General features: G+C 40.6%; 1 long non-coding RNA gene across 1 annotated transcript; it reads left to right on the top strand.

Annotated features, from left to right (window-relative positions):
* The first annotated feature begins 3,625 nt into the window (after positions 1-3,625).
* On the top strand, positions 3,626-9,317 carry LOC135263464 (uncharacterized). The gene is made up of 2 exons (XR_010332472.1): positions 3,626-7,447; positions 7,948-9,317. It is a non-coding gene; the product is annotated as an uncharacterized LOC135263464 (long non-coding RNA).
* Positions 9,318-19,189: the final 9,872 nt, after the last annotated feature.

Genomic DNA, 19,189 nt, shown 5'->3' with positions numbered 1-19,189 from the left:
GCAGTATATCAGATTTGGGCCCAGAGGGCTGCTAGCTTTTTAAAATTTAAAATTCATTTTTGCCCCTTTTTAGGACGTAGTAGTGATTTAGATTTTTCATTAGCCCCAAAAATTTTGATCCCAAAAGCCCAATATAACTTTGGAAATCAAAATTTTTAATCTTTATTATAAAAAAAAATAAAATTAAATAAAAACATCAAAAAAATTTAAATAATAAATGCAATAAAAAAAATCTGGTTAAGGCTTTAAATTGGCCCAATTTTGTGCTTAAAAAAAAAGACCAAAATTACATATAATCAAACCCGCAAAAGCATTTGTTGTTTTGAATTTTAGTAAGATATAGTAGAAATTTTTTTTTAAATAGTTTTTTTTGGGGGGCTGAGAGATTGAATCTTTTTGTACCCCATTTATAGCATGTTATTGGATTCATTAGGAATATTTAAATGTTACGTAAAACCTTTAGGTGATTGCACAAAATAACAAAAAAAAGAGAATTTCATCGTCCAATTTTTGGCGCGGGAAAAAAACACCTTTTTTGTTGGAAAGGATTTTTCCCGAACTGAGGGTTTTGTAACGTGTGAAAAGACCCCCAAACTTGGTCTACCATTGGGAAAAGGAGAAAGGCTTCCAAAGGACTGCAAAAAAGTGAGGCTGCCAAAAAGGAAAACCCGAAGGCCCCAAAGGCCCAAAAATGCCCTTCATTTCCCCTTGGGGGGAAAAAGAAACCGGGCCCCAAATTGGTCCACATATCAGACTGCGGTAGTTGTTTTTTTTTATGTTTCATGCATAAAACAAAAAGGGAAACAGGATCTTTTTTAAAACTTTATTCTGATTAATGAAAGTTGGCCCAAACCAAACTTTATGTATGATTACATGATTACGGGGTTTCAAAATGCAACATTGGGGGTGGGGGCGGGGCCTTTTTTAAAAAAAGGAACATCATGATTTTCTTTTTCAGATTTTTCCTTACATGCATTTGCTTACGGGCTTTTCCCAGGGGATAGTGGTCCCTGTAAATGTGGGGTTGAGCTCCTTTAAATGCGGGTTTGGGTTCGTCTCCGTAGGGGGGGCAGATTTTAAAGACTGGTTGGCTGTCTCTTTTTTGGAAAGGTTTGGGAAATTTTTGGTTTTTTTCTGTGAGATTACGCTGTCTTTAAGGGGGTTTGTTTTTTCTGTGGTCAGGGGGCATATGACTGTACATTTTGGGTTTTTGTCTGTGTCTGGGGGTCACGGGGGCAAAGGGGCCCCAAGCGGGGTTCTGGGGGGCCCCGGGGCCCTGTCAACCTTTGACCGGTCCTTCCCTTGACTTTTCCCCCCAAAATTCATCCCCGAACACCCCCAAAATGACAAAATAAACACAATCTGTCATGCCCGGGGCCCCCTGCAAATAAAGACATAAAAAATAGATCTTTCCTCCAACCCCTTTTTTAAAAGGGCCACCCCCCCGCAGGCAGAAAAAAACCACTATAACGTAACGCATATAAATGTGCGGTAAAAATACACACCTTATTCACAAGCACAAACAAAAAACATACACATGTACAAACATGTACACACACACTTTCCCAAAAGAAAAATTCACACAAATACAGAAGGTGATTTCCAGTTTGCTTTTACTGTATCACCAATGTGAATTACGCAGAACTACCGCATACCTCACATAACTGTATCAAACGTTTTGAGTCAATTACAACGGGCTAAGAAAATCCGGAAGAAAATATTCAGCAACCGAATTAATCCGTTTGAATGTTTTAGTACGTAATATGCTGTCCCAGCACGAATGCTTAGCATTTTATAAAACGAATACTAAAGCAAGAAAAGAACAGAAGAGCACACGTTATAATTCCAAGACGTTGGCAGGCTATAACCAAAAGTAGGCTACTGCGCCGCATAACATACAAGTTTGATTTGAAGTTATTATGAAAATAAATTGGTTTGCGCCTGCATATTTTCAAACATGGCGCCTGAAAATAGACACAAAAAAATCCTGTGAGTACTCGACCAATCAGAAATGTTCAGCGCTGCAAGCTCCACCCAAAAGGTTCCTGTACTTTCGGAAAGTACTACCCCCCGAGCAGGAACCTTTTGGGGGGTAAAACGAAGCCCCCAGAACTAAATTTAGACCCTAGTTCCTGCGGTGGAAACGCACTAAAGCCGCGTTTCCACCGCAGGAACTATACCCCGGAACTAGGAACCTTTTGAGGAACTCGGTGCGTTTCCACCGCAGGAACTAGGGTCTAAATTTAGTTCTGGGGCTTTGTTTTACCCCCAAAACGTTCCTGCTCGGGGGGTAGTACTTTCCGAAAGTACAGGAACCTTTTGGGTGGAGCTTGCAGCGCTGAACATTTCTGATTGGTCGAGTACTCGTAGCATTTGTGTTGTATTTATTTTCCGCCATTACCCGCCATGTTTGAAAATATGCAGCGGCAAACCAATTTATTTTCATAATAACTTCAAATAAAACTTGTATGTTATGCGGCGCAGTAGCCTACTTTTGGTTATAGCCTGTCAACGTCTTGGAATTATAACGTGTGCTCTTCTGTTCTTTTCTTGCTTTAGTATTCGTTTTATAAAATGCTAAGCATTCGTGCTGGGACAGCATATTACGTAGGCTACCAAAACATTCAAACGGATTAATTCGGTTGCTGAATATTTTCTTCCGGATTTTCTTTGTTAGCCCGTTGTAATTGACTCAAAACGTTTGATACAGTTATGTGAGGTATGCGGTAGTTCTGCATAATTAACATTGGTGATACAGTACAAGCAAACTGGAAATCACCTTCCGCACTTTTGTCAGGGTAAAATAACAGGTTAATTCTAGTAATCTTCCCTTTAGCTTTTCAGACTGCCGTAATTTTACTGCCATTTTTCAATTCCACGAAAAGACCAGGAAGACTATGGACTAATTTATGGTGCATGGTTCGCATCTGGAGGGCACACTTCGCTGCTCGGCTAGCAGTAACTTGGAAGGAAAGCAAACGGTGGCTGTACCACTACTAATTTACATTTTCATGCAAGTCCGAGTTTTCGTTCTATTCTTGTCATTTTGCGATTAGCCTATATGGAATTGACGACGAGAAAATAATCAAACAGCAAATTGTTTACAACGTGTGCATGTTTCTGCTGTTGTTGCCAGTTATACATATAAATGTGAATGCATTCTGTCGCTTCGGATGTCAAGACATGAAAGCGAATGTTCGCATAAAAACATAATGAATGTGTTTGAGAGGATATATGAAAATCAATAAATACAAAAGTAACCATATATAGTCATTGTTGGTAACCCGTTGTATATAAGTGGAATAAACCCCTCCGGGCTGTCCCGGTTATTAGAAAATAATGTAGGCTACTTCGGTGGTAGTGTGGGGTTACAGAAGAAATCATATGACAGATGGACCGACGACAACTTTTCATACGTCAGTGGGCTAATTTGCCTAACCTTCGCGGTACTTTAGACCCCGGTGGAAACGCAGACAACCATTGGCTGAAGGAACCTTTTAGTTCCTGGTAAAGTAGTTCCTGGGACTGAAAGTTCCGGGTAATTTTGGTGGAAACGCGGCTTAAGTTCCTCAAAAGGTTCCTAGTTCCGGGGTATAGTTCCTGCGGTGGAAACGCGGCTATAGAATCACTCAACTGGCGGTTGCATACACCCTTCCTTACACACTGTAAAGCTTTTGTTTCATCTCTTTATCGACCAAAAAACCCATTGTGTGTGCGCGAACGCTCGTGTACATGTGTTTGTGTGTGTGTGTGCACGTGTGTGTGTGTCTGAGTGTGTGTGAGAGAGAGAGTGTGTCTGTGTTTCACCCTGACTCTCCCCAGCAGCTGCCACTAGCCCATATTCCACACATTTATCTGGGTCGGCCCAGCAGACAGAATCTCATGTGACAGCGAGGGCCAGGGAGAGACAGTGAGCTGGTGGGCTTGAGAACACGGCTGAGTCGGGGTGGTGGGAGCTCAGATAAAATAATTAGCTGTCACAGGAGCGATTGTCTGGGCCCAAGCCATTTTGCACCAGAAGTAAAATCTTCTGTAAAGATTAATAGCAGTCCCTCTCCCTCGTTCCCTCTCTTCTTTCTTTCTCTCTTTTTTCTCTCACCTATTCTTTTTTCTCACTTTTTCCCACTCAAAGAACACTGAATACTGTAAGGCAGGATAAAAATAAAAAGAACAGCCGACACAAATAGCTGCTTAATACACAGGTTGGAGAAACACGGTAACAGAACGCCTAGTGGATGTGGATGCAATGCTGCCGTGGAAACAGTACCAGCAGTCATATCAGATTTAGGCCCAGCCGGGCATGCTAGCTTTTTAATTCAAATTCATTTCTGCCCTCTGTTCAGGGACAGTAGTTAGTGATTTAGATTACTTTCATTAGCTCAGAAATATGTGATCCTAAAAGCCGATATTATAACTTTGAAAAATCAATATTTATCATAATCTTTATTATAAAATAATAATAAATTATAATAAATACAATCAAATAAATTAAATAATAAATACAATAAAAAATATCCGGTTTAAGTGCTTTAAATTGTCAATTTTGTGCCTTAAAAATGCAGACCAATATTACATATAATCACACAGCATAAAGCATTTGTTGTTTTACGTAATTTTACGTAACATGAAGAGAGGGTTTAACTAAGATCATACGGTAGAAATGTTTTTTAAGATAGTTTTTTTGGGGTGCTGAGAGATTTGACATCTTTCCTGTACCCTATCATAGCACTGTTATTGTATTACATCTAGGAAATATTTAACATGTTACTGTAAATCCTGAGGCTGATTGCACAGAAATGAACAAAACAAAGAGAATCTTCATCGTGACTCATTTTTGGCGGGAAAAAAACAACTCTTCGTTGGAACTGGATCATTTTCCTGAAACTGAGGGACTGGGTTGTAACGTGTGAAAAGACCACAGCTTGAGTCATAGGTCACATCTGGGACAAGGAGCAGGCTTCAGCAGAGTGACTGCACAAAGTGAGGCTGCCACAGGAAAATGCAGCAGGCGCAGGCAACAATGACTTCATTTCTCATTGGAGAAAAAGTAACCAGGCCCACTGGTACCACATATCAGACTGCGCGTAGTTGTTTGTTTATGTTTCATGCATAAACGAAAAGGAAACACTGCATCTCTTTTAACTCTTATTCTGATATAATGAAAGTGGCCACACAAACATTATGTATGATTACACTGATTACAGGGTCAAAAATGCAAGCATTGGGGGTGGGGGCGTGCCATTTCTAACTGCAAGGAACACTCACTGATTTTCTTTTTCAGATTCTTTTCCTTACATGCACTGCATCTACTGGCTGTCTCAGAGGAGATGAGCTGGTCGCCTGTGAATGTGAGGTGAGCTCCATTATGCAGGTTGCTCATCTCCGTGAGGTGGGCAGAGTTAAGACTGGTTGGCTGTCTCTGTTTGGTAAGCTGCGTTATGATTGGTTTATTCTGTGAGATTACGCTGTGCTATAATTGGTTGTGTGTTTCTGTGGTCACTGGGGCATATGACTGTACTATGATTGGTTGTCTGTGTCTGTGGTCACTGGGGCAAATGGCTCAAAGCAGTTCTGGAGGGGCCCTGTGCTGCTGTCCAACCATGACCGGTCATTCCTGACATTTCACCCAAACTTCATCACCGAACACACCCCATGACAAAATAAACACAATCTGTCATGTCTGGGCTCTGGTCAGGATCAAGACATAATAAATAGATCTTCATCTCCTAAGCTTTCTGAAATGGCCACCGCCCGCAGGCAGAAAGAACCACTATCACGCTAACGCATATACATGTGCGGTCACATACACACACTCATTCACAAGCACACACACAAACATACACATGTACAAACATGTACACATTCACACATTCAAAAGCACATTCACACACATACACAAAAACATATACACACAGATGATGCACACACAAACACAGACACACGCATGCACACTTACATACACACACCCACACTCGGGGGGCTTTACAGAATCAAATTATCTTGTGACACGCACCAGTACCACTGACCACCGACCCCCCCCCCCCCCTCACCCCCCAACCGCTCCAGCAGGTTGAAGGAGAGTGCGGAGGGATTTCTGTGTGATCGTAGTTTGCTTTTCCTTTCCAGAAACAGCACAATGTGCGGCTTCATAATGACTTCCACGTTTCCTCTGGGGAGGCAGTCTAAACATTCCAGCATGGAAGCCAGTGATGTGTTCACACGACTTTCCTGCTCCCGCTCTCTCTCCCCGCTGCACTCGGTCACCTCACTCTCGGTTTAATCCCCCGCTCTCCTCCTTAATCAAACGCGTCTGCAGAAACTTAGGCTCGGGATGAGACAGGCGACACGCCAATCTCCAGATGTTCCGAAAAACTCTCTTTCAGCGCGTCTCCCTTTGCCCGGGCAAAAATATGGACTGGAGAGATGTTCTGCAATGTGACCTGCCGGGATACAGTGGTGAGCATAAACAATGAAAGGTTCTCTTTATGTGACTTGTCACATGAGCAAACCCTCAGCAAATGTGATCACATGTTAAGCACCTCAACTTCAGAAGTCTTCGAGGTGTGACGCATAGCTACGTATCATGATTTGGGATCGGTTCCATTTCAATTCAGTCGATTCAGGAAACAAATTTGAAATTCAGTTCATGAATTGAATAAAGCCTATAATATTCTATGAGGACACAGCTATTCATTTTTTGAATTGAGTTAAATTGGACGTCACCCCGACCGGGTCATGTAAATTGGCCTAAAGAAATTGGACCCCTCAAGCCTGACATTACTCAGCCTGTTGGAAAATGCAGGGCTGTCCAGCTGCTCTTTATTTTCTACATCCAAATCAAGTCCATAAATTTGCACAGAAGGTCAGTGGTGGTCTACTACATTCATAACAGACCAGTAGTGAGACAGCAGGGATTGCATTTCAGAGACACCCTGATGGAAATGGAATATACCGCAAATTATTGCAAACATATGTTATAAAAAATAAAATAAAAAATATCATAAATAGACAGTTATAAACATTAAATACATACAATGTAAAAAACATTAAATATATATGATGTAAGTGGAAAGAATTTACCCATATATTGTGAAGTGTTGCAATATCTTGATAATACATTTTTTCCCAATATATTTTCTATATATTCCATTTTCATAAGAGCGTGCAGTGCTGTACATCAGCCACAACACTTCCCTCCGCACTAAAGCTAATGTTCATACTTGTGTGGAAAATTGGCCCTGGGTCTAGACAGGCAATATTGGAAAGCTCACATAACTGCCATCTGCTCACCTCTGCCAGACAGGGCAATAATGGCATTATTTGGGAGACGGTCATCTTTCAGGTTTATGACTCCCCACCGTCGGCCCACGCTGCAAGGGGGCAACGGGACGTGAGTGAGCAGAGACGGGGCAGGGATCTAATCTATCCAGGTTACGGCACCGTAACGGTGAGGGATGGTGCGCACCGAAACCTTAACACGTACAGGGTAGAGGTGAAAGAAGCATTCACAGTGTAAACCTCAAGAGAGATTACGCACAACAGAGGCTAAATGTACTTTATAAAAGCCTTTGTCACACTGAACATTCTATCCTGCAGGTATTCATACAATGCAACCTCTGCTATATATCTCTAATGAAACATGGTCACTGAGAAAATGAAAAAACCTAATTTCCTCCTCCAGACATTGATCAGTTTGTATGAGGCTGGCGAATGTGTCCCCAAAGTGCTACTCTGCCTGCCTCACTTCAGATGTGGGTGAAAACCAGTAAAGAAAGAAGCATGCTGATTATCCTGTGAACTGGAAGAGTTTATTATCAGAAAACTGCATGCATAACTTACTTTATTGTATTAGAATAGTATGTTTTTTCTCCCATGATTATTCCATGAATGTTGATCCATGATTTTGTCTCCCATTCTGGAACGGCCATTTTGTATTTGGTTGGCCAGTCTTGTTGCTGCAACATCGCTACAACCTATCCAGTCCAGCTGTTCAAATCTACGCCACATTTCAAATCAGCACCACTGTGGTCCACAAGAGGAAGGCCCATTCACCCCTACTTAGCATTCTTTAACAGCTATCTCGACTGCTTTGCCTCAACTGAGTGCTAAAGTGCTGATTTGCAGATGCTGACGGACCGAGAACTGTTTCTGGATGATGGGTGAGAGCGGGCAGCCAGTGGGCACGGAGTGTTTGCTGGCCGGGAATGAACTGTGTGCTGTCTGCCTCCACACCTTCCTCTGAGTGGCATTCACAACATTAGCGCTTTGGCGTAGGGGCTCCTGAAGTCTCTGAGCCCATGGCACACTTAATTAGCCAATATGTTTTCTGTGACCCGCCCACCCATTATTATAGTATTAAACCTTCTTAAGTTAAAATTTGGAATTAGCTTCTTTTTTAGAATACATTTGGTAAAATCAGTAGCATTTACTGTACAATACTAGCACAAATTATGGAAACACTGAACTAGAACTTTTAAAACCTTTCTCTGTCCCTTTCCTTCTGTTGTTCTTCTTGGAGCCATTTTCATCGGTAAAAATATATTTGAAACAGTTCTTCAGTGGTAACATTACGTGACCATTAGTAATTTGTACAAACTGATTATAAAATTTCCAACATAAGATATATTAGACAGCTGAATTATGTAGGTGTGAACTAATAAAGAACTAATAAAAGAAGATGTTATGATTATTGTTTAACACAAATACCAATTATTTCTTCATTTTTGTTTATATTACATTTATTATGCCAAAAAGAGAAATTGTTGCAAAATATTGCATTAACCATCAAAATCTGTCTATAAATGCAGGGTTTCCATAATCTGTACCAGTACTGTACAGGGTTATTAGTGCAGTCTATGTACTGTCACAAGTGCTGTGCTTAATTTGACTGGTGTGAATATCAGTGGTAAAGTGTAATTACAGTCAGTAACTCGTTTCATGTGTCATCTTGTGACCCGCCTCAGCTCCTTCCACTGTGTGTGTGAACCATAGACTGTATAAAAATAGGTGGGAACCAGTGATTTAGCAGCTGAAAGCACAGAGCCAGACACGAATGCCACGCCCTGTCCTGAATCTACGGGTGCTAAAGACGCATCATTTACGCACCAGAAGCGGAGGATCCACTGAGACCAACGCAGGAGTCTGTCTGCACAGCAAACATATGCAGGCAAACAATCTGCCTGATTCGCAATTGTCCAATTCCGCATCGACTAATCTCCAAGTTATTGCTTTTGCAGTGTATACACAAAAGCGACTTCATTCTCTGTGTCTGCTAGTGTTGCCCATTCACCCCAAAAGTAAACAGTTCTACATTGGAAGCTGGCAGTATGTGCTCTGTGTAAAATTCAAACAGATAACAAATTTCAGAAGCAGGTGAACGGCACCAAACCTCTCCACGCCTCTCCATGTAAGAAAAAAATGCACATTAGCCTCACACGTGTCTACTGTATGTACAGAAGAAAATACAGCAATACTAATGCAGAAAGTGCATTCTATCCCTGTTTATGATACATGATACATACTGTATACCAAGGACAGCCAAATGAACACCAGAGGTACACAGATCAGCTCAGAACAAAAATGAAGGGAGTTTAAGAGAGAACCGCTGCAGAGAGAACTCTCTGGATTTAAAGTAGGGGTCCTGGAGAGCTAGCAGGTTGCATTGGTTTTTGTTTTTATGCAGCATCTATTTGACTTCTTCAAGAAGTTAAATATCTAGTTTTATTAGTACAGTGATACTTCCATAAAGCTACTTTACAAGAAAATGGAAACTAGGAAAACTGGTCAGGAAAAGTCAGGTAATTTCTTATTGCTACACAGTGAGATTATACAGTTAACTATCCACACCTGGTATGATGGGTCATGACCAGCTGCTAATTTGTAAGACAATAACAAAAACCAGAAGACCCTGTGACTCTCCAGGATCATGGTTGCAGAACAGGGTGTACTAGCTTCCATTTTTAATCATTATTTAACTGACAGATTAGAGCAGTTGACCGTGCAGTTACCTCAACTAACCTGGTTTCTGGAGTCTCAATTACTTGCTGAAGTAAACATAAAAACAAAAACCAGCAGAACCTCTCCAGGCTGCCCAGGATCAGGGCTGCAGACCTCCATTTTCTAGACCTGAAAAAAGTCTGGCCACCAAGGTATGGACAGATACAGTAGGCATCACTGGTTTGGCAGCTGCTGGAACCATCTATTTCACCCCCCCTCCCCAAAGCCAAAACTCACACATGCGTGCAGACACACACACACACACTTTCACACTTTCCTTTCCCTCTTTCCACCATGGTGCATTTGGTGGAGATTTTAATCTTACTTTTGAATTACGCGCTTCCCATACAGGCATCACCCACACAAAGACCCATGTCTCAAGTTTAACATGAGAACCTCTTCCCCTCACCCTCATTACCATATGAATTGCATAAAGAGAGAAGAAAAAAGATCTGGAAGCAAAAGGAGAGGAAGAAGGGGGGCAAAAGAAAGATGGAAAGAAGAAAACCATGCATCTTCATTTCCAGGAGCCACAACACACACACACACACAAGCACACACGCACACACACACATACTGTATGCAAAAACTGTGCAAAAGTATTGGTGCAATGACACAATTTTGTTGTTTTGGCTCTGTACTCCTTTACATTGGATTTGAAGTGAAACACATGTTGAGTTGAATTCAGGTCAGGCGAGGCGAGTCAACTGGTTAAGATCATTCCACCTTTTAGCTCTGAAAAACTCCATGGTTGCTTAAGCAGTATACTTGGGGTAATGGTCCTGCTGCAAGGTCAAGTGCCACCCAATGAGTTTTGAGGCATCTGAGCAGATAAGATGTTTCAAAATTCATCCTGCAATAAAGACAATTGAGACCATTGCAGCAGCAGCCACACATTCCAAATCATAAGACTACCTCCATCATGTTTCACAGATGAGGTGGTATGCTATGGTTCATGAGTAATTCGTTTCTTTCTTCAGATGTTCCTCTTTCCATTGCACTGGTATAGTTTAACACTCCTCTGCTATGTCAATAAGACTTTGTTTCAAAAGACTTTTTACACACCCAACACGTTGTCTACGTCAATCGATTTTTTCTGATTTGTCAGCCTCGTGATGGCCTGCTTTACTGGCATTAACACTTCTTCGGCCCTTATGTTGAGAGTCAACAGCAACAGACTACAAATGCAAATGCCACACCTAGAGTTCAATCTAGACTTTTTTCTTGTGCTTGCACTAATGACGCAAGGACACACAGCTGGCCAAGAAACAGCTGAGCAGCCCCTTAAATTGAAAAACCTATGTATAAAAAGGGCTGTAATTCCTACACGGATCACCTGAAACTTTAACCTTAAAGTTTTCATAGTATTCATAGTTTAATTTCAAATCCAGTGTACTGGAGTGCAGAGCCAAAACAACAAACATTATGTCACTGTCCAAACACTCATATGTTGCACTGTATACATAGGAGCCACAAACCAGTCCATTGAATTTAGTCTTAAGATGATACATTATTGTGTCACAACATCTTCGTCCCTGCAGTGAAGCTGAGGTGATTGGCACAGGTAAGAACTTGCACACATAACTCCATTCCTGTTGCCTCGGGTGTGCTACAGCTGAATAAAGACCTATTGTTTATGTGAAGTGGCTTCCCACCGTTTTTTTTTCTTTCTTTCTTAAACTCAGCGAATGCATTGCCCTCATATGCCTTGTTGTATATGGCCTGGTTTTAGTAAGAATCTTTATTTAAAATGCTGATACATTGAACATGTTTACATGCACACCATATTCCGAATAAAAATCCTTATTGTGATTAGGTCATATTTTGATTTTGCCTTATACTTGCCTCATTAAAAAATAACCCAATCGTTTTCCCATGGTTAGTTGAATATCCCATTTAAATTCTTCGGTCAGCGCTAAAGGACAGTGTCCCAGTAATTCTTTCATGTGCTTTAAGCTTTTAAAATGAGCCGTATGAACCATTGGTATTGTGTTAACGTGATAAACTTCTAAAACAATTAATCACATTTTTTTTATTTTGGCAGTGGCAGTCCCCAGAAATGCAAATCTATGACCCAATGTGTTAGAATTTGTTTTAGAATGAGGGCTATCATTATTAACATGTTAAGTCACATGAAAAAATGTTTGTGATTAACGTGGTAAACTTCTAAAACAATTAATCACAATTTTTTTTATTTTGGCAGTGGCAGTCCCCAGAAATGCAAATCTATGACCCGATTTCCCATCGACTATCCTATCTTTAACAATCGTCCCATAATTAATAATTGTAATTAAAATGAAATGCATGATTTAGCATGTTATCTTGATAGCCCTACTTAAAATACAGTGCTTTTAGGGTCCTCCACCTGTGTCTACTTTGTTCTGAGGTTGAACAGAATCTTTCATTTCATCCATATATTGCGCAATGGTTAACTCTTTGAATACAGAAACTCAGATGCATGTCTCCGCGTCACTCCGGAATAAGGGCATTGTGTTTGCCGTGACATTTTTACAGTAAACTACTGGCTGACTTCAACACCCAAGACACCTTGCAAGTGCATGCACAGACCATGTTTCAGAGTTATAAATTTCATATGGTTTGTACACGGTTTTCTTTTCTCTGATTGTTATCGGCAAATGCAAGCTATGTTATCCAGATTCCGCAAATTCGAAACAAGGGCTTGACTGGGTTGTGCTTTTTGGAATAAGGTTTTTACGTAGGCTGTATGGTAACCAGAATACTTGATAATTCCGAATAAGACTGGAACATTGATGAACATGTAAACCTGGTCATTGACTCTTTTTCCCAGAAGCCTCCTTGCAAGCCTTCTGCACATGATGCCTACAGAGTGCAGGGCTACTGGGGCCAAAGACTATGAAGAAAAACTTCCACATCAGCCAGGTTTTACTCTCCAGCATCCTTGATCTTCTAAAAATGATTATATATAACTCTCACATCCTCCTACTGTAAATAAATGTCTGTCCCCAAGTCCATTGTTAATCTGCTTTGTTAATAAGGAATTTTCCCCTTTGATTTATTTTGTCCTGAATTATGATCCATTTATGTCTCATCTTACTATGCCATGCACATAAAATGTTTATGCTGTAAGCATGTTGACCACACAGGGATAGCAGGTGGATCTTTAGCTAACATGAATACATTGTTAAAGATTAGATTATGCTCAATCAGAGACTGCTCTGGAGGGGGTGGGGCTACAAAGAGAGGAAGGTGCATCCCTGTTCTCTGGTTCCTTTGCCTCTTCCTGTCGACACGGGGCAGTTGAACTGGCGTGACCCCGCTGCCACAACGGCACAATGACGACTTCCTGCCATTCTCAACCGCACTCCAGCGAGGGTTGGGGAGTGGGGGTGGAGCGGGCCAGGAACTGTGTCTTGGATGTCTACGCCATTTAAGGCTACATTCTTACATTGAGCAGACACTCTTATCCACAGCGATTTACACAGCTTTCCTTTTATACTATCCGCTTGTACAGCCGGACATTTCACTGAAGGAATTCAGGTTAAATATCTTGCTCAAGGGTGCATCAGAAGTGCCCTACCTGGGATTTGTACCTGCAACCTCTGGGCAATACGTTCAGTTCCCTAACCATTTGACTACTGTACAGCTGCCCCCAATGCGATAGTATGAAACCCTGTCCTATACCACAGGGACACTCAGATCTGCTGGTTTCCATTATTCCCCTCTAACCAGGGACAGATATAGACTATGGACACCAGGTGTGTGGAATCTCTGGCCAAACATTAATGGCATTAATCCATCAATTGCCTATCATATAAAAAAGAAAATCAGTAGTGCTACAAGCCTTAAAGGCCAGATTCAAGTATTCCTGCTGTGCCACCTATCTTCAATCTATGGCAGCTCTACTAACACATAAACATTCATGCTTCTTTAAAGAGTGGCCTGCTGGTTCTTTCATTTCCTGCACGGCTCCCGTTGCTGAATGATTGCATATGTGATCAGAGATGGGGAAAGTTGCAAGGCAATGATGAGTTCCCTACTCAATAAATAATACATATAACTGCAACACATCTCTATCTTGCGGGGCCCTTCCTTGCGTTTCTGCGCATCTCAAAGCATGTTTCTCTGAATGTGAAGTGATAGTTCTCAACAACAAAAAAAGCCTGGCTGGCTTCAATGCCTCTTCAAAATATAAGTGATGCCGACACAAAGGGGGGTGGGTCAAAGGTCAGGAGACACACAAAGACCTAGAGCCATGCACAATGCGCCATTCCTATGAGAGAGAGTGACAGTGATAGAGCTGGAGGAGGGTGACTCATCTTCTCACATGGTGGTAGAGAGCACCAAGGTCTGTCTGGGAGAAGGCCTTGGAACTGAGCACATTGCTGCCTTTTATGTCTTTGGTGCACAGCTCTCAGAACTCACAGCAAAAACATATATACAGCATTGAATCCGGCCTCAATCAATCAATCAATGAAATTGCACTTAACCTGCATTAAAAGGCTAATTGGCTAATAAGCGACGCATTTCTGACATATTCAAAAAAATGTATTTCTTATTTTTCATGTAATATTTTCTCCATCTTTACTGGTAAAATACCAATGATATGGCATCAGCAAAGAAGCAATAATTATTATAAAAAAGATCAACAAAGAATAACCTTGACCATATGGAAATTTGTTCCTGAATAAATTGTAAATTTAAAACATTTCAGGAAGGGAGTATACAGTATAAAAATGTCTCCTTGACCACGAGCGGTAATGACATTAAGTGACCATTAGTAATTTTAAATAAAGTATACAAGCCAAAAAACTTGTATTTGCATGAAAATTATCAGTATATGTGGCAAAATACTGGACAAAGAAATGCATGTTCATGCTGATTCTAAAATTTCTAACAGTAAGATACATACAGCTGTTCAAATATGTAAGTATGAACTAATACATGTGCGGTGGTGACTAGCACAAACGCCAATTATTTCTGAATTTTTGTTTTATGTTGCTATTACATTAATTACATATTACATTTATTATGCCAAAAAGAAATTTTTGCAAAGTATTACAGTAATAATCAAACTGCTTTTATAAATGCAGTCATTCCATAATGTGTGCCAGTGCTGTATGTCTGCCTTCATCTCAGAAAAACCAGCAGACTTAATTCCAAAATAATTCTTCACTGAACTTATTAAAGTACTTAACCTTGATGGTTAATTGTATCTGAAATAAACACTCTTTTTTATAGAATATATTTTTAAAAAGCCTCTTATATCCAATATTTTAAATTACCATGTCAGGCCAAAGCCTCAGGCAGTCTTTACTTTGTTGAACTGGAATTGGTGTCAGTTAAAAAACTTTGGCGTGGAGGAGCCATTTTAAGAATCTATAAAAAAGAAACCTCGGTGTATTTCAGGCGTCCACAATGGAAACCGGTACAAGTGAACTCCTCAGGGTCTGTGGGGCAGTGGGGCTGAAATGGCCGACGGACGTGCGGACGCAGTCAGCAGCGGGAGAACATGGGCGACACACGCAGAGAAACGAAAGGATCTGAAACGAGTGTCCGGCAAAAGTGCCTGTACATTGCGAGCCCCTTTTCCCAGGCCTCAAAAAAGAAAAGAGAAAGAAAACATGCCATACCGATATCAAATTGCACTTGGGCAGGGTGACCCTATTTATCAGAGTTTATCGGGAGGAGGCTGGCTTGGTGAAGATAGGAGGGGGGAAGTTTAAAGAGGACTGGAAAACACTGACCTGACTCCCACATCATTAGCAACAGGCTTCATCATCGACACCGAACTCCGGCTGGGCAGACTGCGGGATAAAGGAGAGAACAGGGAGAGAGGGAGGGAGGGAAAGAGTGGGAGAGAGAGGAAGAAGGGGAGAGAAATCATGAAATTCCATCCATCATTACAGTAAGGAAAGCACACTGAATCAAAGCAAGAGGACTGATTGTAAAATTAAAAGACGCAGTAACGTCTGCGCAGTATTCACACCTGCTCTAAACGCACGGTGTAGATGGTGTCATGTGCGCACCAGTCCAGGCACCCTGTCAGCATATACCTCCACTCACAAAAGCAGGGCTCAACGGGCTTTCAGGAAGTGCTAAGCAGATCTTACACTTTCCTTTATTCTCGGACTATTGCACTGATCCCAATGATTTCATATATAGATACTGTTTGTTGTTATTTTTGTTTCAGGTTCAAATGGGGAATACCATTCACAGCTAGGCAGATAATCTAATACCTGGAGCAATTATTCTGATATTTCTGAGGAGGATGATTAAATCCACAACTGCCAGCCATGTTCAAATAAAAATATAAAGTGAAAAAAATGAGTAGCTCAGGTGTAGCATAATTACTACAGTTGAAAGCAGCATAAGATAAAAGGTCAAATTAAAAAATATATCAAAATATGACAAACATGGGAGATATGTACGGCATTCCGGTAAATGTGTATTAAATAATCTCATATCAATAAACTGCAAATACCTAGTAGAGAATACTGTATTATGCTGATATTCACAATGGAAGGAAGTTGCAAATGGGTGTGGTCCCAGCAGACAACATTATGGCCGGACCTGACCTTGACCCAAGGGAGGGGGTCAATGAGGGGCGGGTGAGAATGTTTCTTATCACTCAATAATATTATTTTGTAAACGATAATTTTCTGTGAATACTGACAGTAATCCGAATCATGTCCAAGTCTGGGTACCGGCGTAGAAATTCTGCTGCTGGTTTAGATTCATCAACGCAGGGATGGAGCTCTCAGTGTAAATAATGAAGAGCGGCGACATCTCGGCGGTGAATAAAACGTCTCTGCTTGATCTATGGCGCAAATTACTGGTGCCAGGCAGCGAGGGCTACACAGACACAGCCAGTCGTCAGCTGCCCTGGTCTTCTGTTTTTATTATCACTTTGCCTGCCGGGCCCTTTATGGAGCAGTTTCCACAGAACAAAGACCCATCAATCTCTCCCTCTTCTCTTTCTGCCCACCATCCACCATCCACCCCCACCCCCACCGCTCCCCCCCCCCCCCTTTCTCTCAGCGCCTCATCAGCCTGTCTGCTATATCACGTCATTTTTCTTCAGAAATTAAGTTGGCAGAACAGACTGGGGGGAGGGCAGGAGGGGAGTGTTATGAGAAGCTGGAATCATTTTCTAAACATCTCCCCACACAGAAATGGAATATACTGCAAATATATTCAAATGTCATATATTATTCAGCAATTGCACCAATTCACAATATATGGGCAACTTTACAAATTACAATCCCTTTCAAATATTGCAACTCCTTTTTTAAAAAAAATACACTGTGTGGATGTTTTATCGGCTGTTATCACTTTCAAAAAAGTCTACAGGTTTACAATATATTGCAGATATACACCCATTTCCGCAAGGGTCTCCTCTCCTTGGAGTGGTGGTGTTCTGCTGACCCTCACAAAAATGCAAGCGCAAAATGCAGTAGTCCTGGCCCACCAGAAGCCCTTGCAGAAATAAAAATATATTACCAAGATATCATGACCCTTCACAATGCACGGCCAAAATATACATATTTGCACAATATTTCAGTATGTTCCTTTTTCTGTAAGTGCAGTTCTGTCCCATCAGAATCCCTTATGAATATATTTGAAATATGTGGACTTTTTTGGAAAATATTATGATAATATATTTCATAGCAGAATATTTAAAAATAAATATTACCAAATCTGAAAGCACCGATTGACAGAGGAGGAAAATCCAGGTTCAGAAAGTAAAGGGCCTCCCCAGTATTTTATTTCACAATCACCTGGATTTTTAAATTAACACAATTCCTATCAGTGAAATCACCAGCTGGGTTCATGGGTGGAAGAAGCACGTGGCTGGACTTTCTGACCCCTGGGCTTTCTGCCACAGCCAACGATTTGTATATTTTTCCATATATTGTGAAGTCACCATAATGTTTTGACAAGGTTTAAAAGGTTTATTTTATTTTATTGCAATATGCTTCCAGATTATTGAATTTCTATAAGGGGTACTGTTCCAGAGGTTTCACTGGTGGCTTTGTCATCAAAGTTTCTGAACATTTAAATCTTCCCATCCACTTCAATTCTATATTCCAGTGGGTTAGGGCATTTGCAGGGGGAAGAAGTACAGAATGTGATGCACACAGCCATTTGTGTTCAGTGTTAATCTTCCCCTCTTCCCTGCCTCATTTCAGAATCTGCTCAACAGTCTCTGTCACTGCGACGAGCCACCAGACTTTCATTTTCAGCATAAAAAACAATCTAAGAGGAAATAACAGCAGTGAATCGCATATGACACAAATTATCAGGTCTGGGTGCAGCTATGCAATGCTACTATACAGGCTATCGTAATATTATCTTGCTATTTCTGATGATGAGAATTTGAAGCTCGTTCTCAAGATTTACAATGAAGCCAAATGTCTGCATTTCAGGTTTTCAGAAAGAGAAGTGAACAAAAAAAGTGACTGAACATGCCACATGAACATCTTCAAAGTAATGAAAAGGGATTGGCTTTACATTCCTGCTCTGATTAAACAAAATAGCAGCAATACCAGCCATGATATCGAGTCTTTACATCATTTCCATAAGCAAATTTGCTTGAAACAGTACACCAATCTGTGCTAACGGAATGCTAACTAAAAAAAAACACCAGCTCAGACACCACATAGTCTTTGTTGCATGTATTCTTCCTCTCACTGTTTTGCTTTTGATGATACTTATGACAATTACATTTTTAGTGAAAACAACCATGTAAATTCAGCAAGTAAAGACAGAAAAATTTTATGTTTAAAGCTTTGGAGATTAAAAGAACATTATGTCACACTGGATTAGAGCGTCTGCTTGATGGCTAAATGTAAATTTAATTATTAAGTGTCATAATTAATTAAAATCTGTGTGACAGCAGTTCAGTCAACTGTTCATTTCTGAAACCAACACAGACTCAATATTTTCTCTTGTGTTTTACCAGAGAAGACATGAGATGAATTAAGTGTGGATACTTTGAACATGACAAATGTTTTTTTAACCTAAATTTTTTTCTGACAAGAAGACATTTTGGGGTCCCCCTGAACTCTGTCTGCAATGTTGCCTAATGTTATGAAATTGCCATTCATAAGATCCCTGATAGATAGTATTATACCAAAGGTGAAAATGGGTCACTGGTCTAAATTAATATTTTAAAAATGCAATATATTACATTTAATTGTTTTTTTTTAAT

The sequence above is a fragment of the Anguilla rostrata genome, chromosome 9 (genome assembly GCF_018555375.3).
Source record: "Anguilla rostrata isolate EN2019 chromosome 9, ASM1855537v3, whole genome shotgun sequence".
Lineage (NCBI taxonomy): Eukaryota > Metazoa > Chordata > Actinopteri > Anguilliformes > Anguillidae > Anguilla > Anguilla rostrata.
Note: the sequence above shows the minus strand (reverse complement) of the source record. Positions and strands in the feature narration are given on the sequence as shown.